Source organism: Miscanthus floridulus, chromosome 10, assembly GCF_019320115.1.
Source record: "Miscanthus floridulus cultivar M001 chromosome 10, ASM1932011v1, whole genome shotgun sequence".
In the NCBI taxonomy this organism is placed as follows: Eukaryota; Viridiplantae; Streptophyta; class Magnoliopsida; order Poales; family Poaceae; genus Miscanthus; species Miscanthus floridulus.
Window position 1 is genome coordinate 75,476,656 of NC_089589.1, and position 8,504 is coordinate 75,485,159.

The following is an 8,504-nucleotide window of genomic DNA, read 5'->3' on the forward strand; positions in this document are numbered from 1 at the left end:
TAGGGAGTTGGTAGCACAGTGCCAGCCTGTTGATGCGGTTGGCGATGTGAGTCTCCCAGCGTGGCTTGATGCGACCGCCAGTCGCATCAGGGCATGTCCGAGACGTGCTTCCGAGCGTGCGCCTCCATGCCGTAGTGGTTGAAGCGGTTCGGGTCCTACCCTGTGGCCACTGCTTTTGTCCGGTAGGAAATCTGACCCCTAGGGAACGGGCGAGGCGGAAATCTCGCCCTAGGGGCCAAGCGAGAAGGAATCCGACCGTCGAGGGTCGGACGAAGCGAAGCCCTCCCGTGGGACCGGACGAGTCGGAGCCCACACCTTGGGGTCGGACGAGGCGGAAACCTCGTCCTCGGAGTTGGACGAGGCGTGGCCTGGCCCTGGGGTCGGATGAGGCGGAAACCTCATCCTCGGAGTTGGACGAGACGTGGCCCAACCCCTGGGAATCGAATGAGGCTGCAGTTGCGTCCTTAACCATCAGATGAGGCGACGTAACGCTCATTAATCCTTTGGCTCGGATACCCGGGTATATGTATCCGACATTATGTCAAACAGACCCTAAGTAAAACCCTTGAGAGAAGAGTGAATTCTATTATTTTATTATTTGTTTATGTAAGTAATATCATTTCATTTTGATTTTTCCGCCTCACGATACTATTTTCTTAGTGAGTGCGCATGGTGTGTCATGGACAAATATTGTAGAACTTGGAGATAGGAACAGCTTATTATTGCCCAAACCACCAATCAATCAGCTCACAAACTTTGTCAGTTCGACCTTCATTTAAACTAGGAGTAAAACCAATGTTACCTTGTAACAAATTTACGCTGAGAAAAAAATTCAAAAAGTAGTATTCATGCCAATTAAAAATAGAGTTAAATACCAGCAATAGGCCATAAGTCTATGAACTCTGAAAAGATATTTATGGATTACTAAACTTATCCAATAACACACCATTCATGGTTTCGAAATCGTGCTGACATGGACACTCACCCGTCGGATCCACATGTCGTCCACAACCACGTTTGTCTTCTCCCTTCCCACGGTCTCTCTCTCTAGCTTTTTTAGGTTTTTTATAGGGTCTCTCTCTAGCTTGTGGCAGCTTGGAGAATGCCTCCTAGCTGTCGACCATGATCAGAGTCTCAGAGATGAGGGGCTGGTACGGATGGCTTCGAACTGCGGGCTTTGACTGCTGCACAAATGACATATGGACCCGCGGGTCAGCGTCCATATTGGCCATGGCATGTAGGCAGCAAGGTGCTGCCATGGGGTCCGAAGAGTCCGCGATATACTAAGAACATGTGCCATGTGACCCACCACATTTTAAAAACCAGGTACAATTATAAACAAACTCTATCTAATTTTTTTCAAGGAACATAACTCTATCTCACTACTACAGAATAAACAATCACAGCCGGTCCCATCACTGCTGAAATTTCAAAACCGACACTGATAATTACATCACTGCCGGTTCATAAGGAAAAAGCCTACTGCCGGATTTTCTAACAAACCGACAGTGATAGATATTATCACTACCAGTTGGTACAAAAATCCAATAGTGATGTCTATAAGTGTCAGTTGTATTACCAAACCTGACAGTGATCTATAAATCCAGACTTGAAATTTTTATCCATCCTGGTTAACTCCTCCCTCTCGTCCATGAGATACTCCTCACCAACTCACCAGACCACCTCCACCCCAAATCTCGTCCCCACACCTCGTCTCGAGCCTCACCTCGCCGTGCGCCCATGCCACTGCTCGCCGCACCACCACTCCAGCAGTGCGCCGCTCTTGGCCTCGCCACCATACTGTGCGCCCGCGCCCACACCTCCTCAACGAGCGCAGCCGCGCCCGTACACACGCGCTCGCGCCCTCGTGTGTGTGGCACCGAGCACCACCTAGTCAGCCGCCGGGATCTCCTTCACCGCAGGGTGGAAGCTCGGATCCACCCCCATGGGAGGACGGTCGCACAGCTCGGTGCGGATCCACTCCAACGCCGGCGAGCGGGAGTAGCGCGGGTGAGCGGACAGCACCGGCGGCTTCTTCTACCTCCGGATCACGGTGCTCTCTCTTTTCTCACTCTTTCTTTCCCTGGCAATCTCCCCTTCCCGGTGCTCTCTCTCACACTCTGTCTTCTTAGATCTGGCGTTGGAGTGGCGAGGGGCGCAACCTCCGATGTGAGACTAAGCTCGTCCTGCTCGGCGGCAGCTCCACTCTCTCCCCCTCCTGGCCTCCCCTCCCCTCCCTCTATGTTGTATGAATCAATTTGTGGTTGAGTTGATTGCGATGCGTTGAAGCCTTCTCATTTGTGATGTACGAATCGATTTGTGGATGAGTTAGATTTGTCATGTGTCGAATCCCTCATTTATCTATGATGGAGCGGCGGCGATAGCCAGCGACCATGGCGGTTGCAGTGGTGGCGGCGGTAGCGAGCATGCTCCAGCTAGCAGGAAGCATGCTTGCTGCATTCTTTTTTTTTTTAAAGCCTATCACTGTCAGGTGAGATAGTGGCACTGATACCCAGAGGCATCACTGGCGGTTTGTAGTAACCGACAGTGATATGAACCCCCATCATCACTGGCGATTTATAGTAACCGGCAGTGATATGAACCCCATCACTGTCGGTATGCTAAAATCTGGCAGTGAAGGGGGGTTTTGAACCGACGATGATGTGAAGAACTGAGGTAGTGTCTAATGATATCAGTTGTCTTTTCTTTTGTAAAAAAACTGTAGTCTCTGCATAATTTATTATACTCGAACAATCAAAAATGAACTCCAGCCTCCGGCCGTGAAAAAGCTATTGAAAGGTACACGATGCTTGGAGTCACATGTAAATAAGATGGTGCAATATATACAATCTCAGTTGTATTGGAAGTCACTTTGTTAATATTTAGTGGAGTTTGATAAGAATCTCTCCACATACGAATTTCCTACTCAAATCATGATGCAAATCATTGAACCATATTTTTTGAATATGGCCCCAAACATATGTACTATAGTTAGTAATAATAGAGGCTATTTTCAGAGGCTGTGCTGGAAAAGACCAACAATCCTGGAAATCGATTTCCATGGGTGGTCTATAAGTTGGAGCCCCATGTAAGCGCATGTACAAGCAGTTCTTATTCTAGCGGCCTCTGCAACTACTACACATTCGGGGCATATTCCCATCTATCTTGGACTTGCCTGCCTTTTGGAGATGTCGCCCACCCTAGGAAGTGCCGGTCCTCAGACTCCTAGCTGGCCCCGTGCCATGTCGCCACTCTACCGACAGGTCGGGCCCCAATAGACAGGGGTTGCCAGCATCCTGTCTCCCGGCGGGCTCCTCTCCAGGCGAAACCTGCAAATGCGATCATATAGACGATCGTTACCTATTCGACCGGGCGAATAGTCCAGGCCACCCCATTGCCTCCACCAACATCCCGCCATGTGGATTTGACAAAACCGAGCTAGCTATTCGCCATACCGAAGACACACGCATGGCTTGGCGCGCTGCATCGGCACGACGACGACAATCTCGAGACTACCATTTCGCCCTTGCGAAATGATATGCCAGTTGGTCTACCCCTTTCGTCGAGGCGAATAGGGCTGGTCTTGTACCTGAGTTGTCTCCTGACCCTGCACACAAAACCCCCATTTCGCCATAGCGAAATGGTAACAACCCTCGACAAAGCGGAGGGTGGCCCTTTTCGCCTTGACGAAAACACAGGCGCTGCATTTTGGGTTTCCATCCCCCCACTAACGCGCTTCTGCCACTGCGAAATGTCGACAACACGTTGGGGGGCGGCGTCTGAGGCCCGTGGGGTGCCCACGGGCTGGGCCTGCCCCCAACAGAAACTTTAAAAGAAAAGAAAATAAAAAGAAAAAAGTAATATTGTGTCCCGGTTGGTTATATACCAACCGGGACTAAAGTGCGGCCCGGTTGGTATAAGTAACCAGGACTAAATGGCCCCCTTTCAATCCCGGTTTGGCTGTCCGGGACTAAAGTGCGGACCTTTAATCCCGGATTGGCAGTCCCGGTTGGGAAACCGGGACTAGAGGGGTTTCCCAACCGAGACTGCAACCCAGTTGTGCACTAGTGTCCAAATTATTACTGCACACGCTACTGATAAGGAGCTCTTTCGTCAATCAACAAATCAACCACATCTTTTATTTTCCATTTAGATGAGGGAGAAAAGTGAATTTACAGTATAACAAATTACGCTCGAGAAACTGAAAAATAAGTTGTTATTCGTCTAATCTAATATATTGTGACATATGCTACCTCTTACATTACGTTCTCTGTATCTGGCAGCACCTTTTAAATATGTACTAAAAAAATATACAACTTGTTACTCCATTCATTTGGCGTGTAATGCTCACAGAGTTTGAATCTTAATAAATTTGCTCCTTAAAAGAGAAGAAACGGATGGAATACAATAACAGTAACTTTTGTAATAACAGCATATACCGGGCCTATGTATTAGGCTGATTAACTTCCACTCAGATAAAGGTATACTTTGGAAAGTCGTTAGTAGTCTCACTACCGGTCAAAATTAAGGTGAATATGGGCCAAACTTGTGAGTGCCGCATATAATAAACAAAGAAATAGATCGAAGCAGCATAGTGGCTGATTATGTTTCTTTTTTCATTATACACGATTTTTTTTGACAGTTCATTATACACGATTTTGTTAACACCCTCCAAAACCAGTCACAGTTTGAAGCAGTTGAATGTGCTCAAGATATATTTTTATATTCTGGTCAATGTTTAAGCAGTGAGCATCAACACTTGAGGTTGTGGTACTTGTTACTAGTGGCCAATTGCAACAAGTACCCTTTCCTACTTACCTAACTACTTGGTATAATCCAAGAGCATAGACTAGGGTCGTCGATGTTGAATTGGTCATAATCAGGAGATGGCCAAGTAACCTACGAACTGACAACTCAACGATCGTGTATGTGGAATCAACGAGTCACCCTGCACGGGTGAGGTCTCTGGTCTTGTGGGAAATTTGCATGCGTGGAATTTGCACGGTCACAGAGTTGCGGTGGTGGTAGTGCGAGTGCGCCGCGTTGGCGCCAAAACGAGGATACCAGGGCATTGAGAAATTTCGCGGGTTTGTTCTTCCTCGGGTCAACTTCCGCCTTCCGGCCAGTAACTCCAAACACATGTGCCATTTACTCTGGCTTGTTATGGACGTTCTACACTTCTACTTCAACGTCCGAAACAAGTGGCAGTCCAGGTGGTAAAAATTGATTTAGCAGTCTGCTTCTACTCTATTTTGGACTCCGGTCTTTCAATGGATACATAAATATTCAGGTGGGCTTCTGGCCCCCTGTTGGTTCATCGGGAAAAAAAATCGATGTGCTCAGCTACAGTTGATTGGGTTACACTGCTACTGCTGACAGAAAAAAGGGTACCGACATGTGCAATGATAGAGTCCGTCATGAAGTTTCTCGCATGAAGAAGATGAAAAAAAAAAGATATTTAGATCATCGTATTTGCAGTCCGCACAAAGAAAAAGGAGTTTTGGGCCTGATCTGCTATGCTCGCCCGGCAAGGCTGGCCGGCTAAACTGGATTTGGAAGATCAGGCGTCCAACGCATCATGATTGGCTAATGGGCTTCGGCCTTTGTTGTGGCCCAACCAAAGCACTACGGGTCTCTCCACAGTCTCAAGTGTCAGCACAACACCAAAATTAGAGCCGCCTTGCGAACGCGTGCGCATGGGTAAGGCCGCTCGGGTGGAGCGCCTGCCACTTGCGTTCGCGTCGCGCTCAACGTAGGTTCGTACCAAGATATTTTCTTTTCTTTTTTTTTAGCCTTAAACGTGGATGCTCCACGATAGGTACGGTGCTTGTCACGCTTGAAGTCTGACGATCTTCATGTACCTCTCAGCTACGCGTGTGTCTTTTGGTATATGTGTAGATCTACCCTACGCACAGTGTGTGTGCGTTTGCGCGTGTGTAGTGTGTGGTGTCAGTTTGTACTTAAGTTCTGATACCACAGCTTGTACTTGGTGCATTGAGGCAGTCAAAAAATATTTAGAGCCGCCTCACCCATCCTAGAGAAAAGCAAGACCATGAACTATTTTATAATGGGAGGCAAAGGGGATCTAATATGTTGTGGCCTATGACAAAGACAAAGAGCATGACCTCTGCACGTGATTTGCCCTAAAAATAAAACCTCTGCACAGGATTACCGACATGAATTTCTTGATAAAACATAGAATATAGAAACGGTAAGAGCAGCTATAGTAGGGCTTAACTAAGTCAACCAAAATATGAAGGTTCATGCTAGCCATCCCTTAAAAAAGTAGCAGGTCCTCCAATCCCATCCTTAGGGCCTCATTTTTTGTGGCCATTCAACCGCAACCCTCATCGAGCGGTTGATTGTTTTTCTCTCTTACACGCTGGTTTCCCCTTTCCTCTAAGTCACAGTGCCCCTCGCCGCCTCCCTGCCGCGACATGAGATTGGGCATCCATATCTGCCACGACACGAGATTTGGGCACACCTCTCCTGGCCGCGATGCTCCTTCTCGCCGTGGCCAGCTGCCTCAGTCATCCTTTTCCCAGCGGCAACACCCCATTCTCGTCGTGGCCACGATGCTCCACTGAAGAACCTCCATCTGGTACCCATCCGGGATTTTGCCAAAGTATTGAAATAAAACAAGCGTAAGCTACTACCGCTTAGCAAGCATAACATGAGGGGATGTAGGCTCAAAAGGCTTGACTCGGCTAAACTGCGGTAAGCACTTTTAGTTGGTTATATTTTTATTATTAATCATAAGTTGATAAGTTATGCTTAGGCTCCTGAATATGAATATTTAGAGATATCAGCAATTTTAGTCATAACCCAAACCATCCAATTCACCAACTATTCAGTAAGGATTTAGGCCGCTCGTGTCCGTAAGCACGGCTGATATACCAATTTTACAATTTGTAGAGGTTGTACACTTTCACCATGAGTCGTATTGCCCATATGCTCGGGTTAATTACTCCCAAAACACTTCTAAGGTGAGTAGGCATGGTACACTATGAAGCTTTTCCCCAGTCGTTCTAATAAGGAGCAGCGGCTAAGGATTCCATCTCCCAAGTGTTATGGAGTCATCTCCAGAAATGGCACTGATACTCGCAGCATAGTACACACCCTGGGGATGAGGCCCATACCCAGCCTGGTATGCCCCCCTTGCCCTTTCGGTAAGCTGCTACAAACTAGAAAGAATAAGGTACTGGACCAAGATGGCCGAAAGACTAACTGTGGGTGGCCGACACTTGTCGACATCAACGAGTGAGAGTACTTGCGGAGGAGTATTATTCGTGTTGACCAAGTTAAGACCGTGGAGGAGGCGTAGCGAATACACTTCTCTAGGTAGTTCGGTGGTTTAGGCCTTAAAACCACCGACGCTTGGTTTTTTGGCATTAAGCCTCTAAACCCAGTTGGAATTCTGGCAGGAACGGGAGGAGGCATGTGGTGTCATCAAGAAGCTTGCATCGAGGCAAAGCTAAGTCATGAAGAGCCAGTGGCCGTCGGATGATTGGATCTCAAGTTGGACCATTTTGCCCACAGGGTTAAACCAGCCCCTCCAACTTTAGGTTTCCTAGTCTTTAGATTTCAACTTTCTAGTCCAGTCTTGAGAGAGATCCATAGATGAGATCCTGAGTCCCAGTGTCTATATAAACCTTCATTTGTATAACTTAGCAAAGGGCCTGGCCTCGTTTTAAGTGGGAAATCAAGTAATCTTTCATATGAAATTTGTGGTAAGTTCTTGTGTTGAAATTGATTTGGTTTTTCCCTTTCCCTATCCCTTCCCTTCTCCACTTTGATGGATTTTGAGTTCTTGCGATTTTGTCAATGTTATGAGTGGATGGATTCATGACAGGACCTCTAAGGAACATCTATGCTAAGTGGTTTGGGCATATTTCTAAAGAGCACATAGATCCATCACCTCAAAGAAAATTTGACAAAACACCCTAGTTTGAGAGCATGTTTTATGGGCTAGTGTTCAAGCTTTGATCTTTTGGAGCTCAAATTTTGTGGACATCTTGGTAACTCCCTGGAGAAGGTGTGTGCAAACTTTTAGCTCAATCGAAATCATCTTGGTCGAGTTTTGCCTTTTTCACCTTTCGTTTGGGCTGCTGGAAACCATCAGTGCAGAACCTCCGCACCGACCTCTGCACGTACAAAGTGCTGAACCTCGGCACTTTGGGCTAAAAACTTGGTTTTTTGGTTTTTCCAGGTGCTCTGGTTGTCTATTTTTCAATCCACTTCTTCCAAAGTTATCAAAACACCAGATCGTTTAGGTGATTTTGGTTTAGGCTCTTGCTTCATTGTGGATGAAGTTGAGAGCTCGTCTTTTAGGTTTCGAAGTGTTTCAGTGTTTCTCATGGTTACCTCACCAGGAACATCCAACCACCTTTTGGTTCGATGGCATCACTCGTGTGAATTTTGGATCTTTGGAGGATTCCATCTCCCAAGTGTTATGGAGTCATCTCCAGAAATGGCACTGATACTAGCAGCATAGTACACACCCT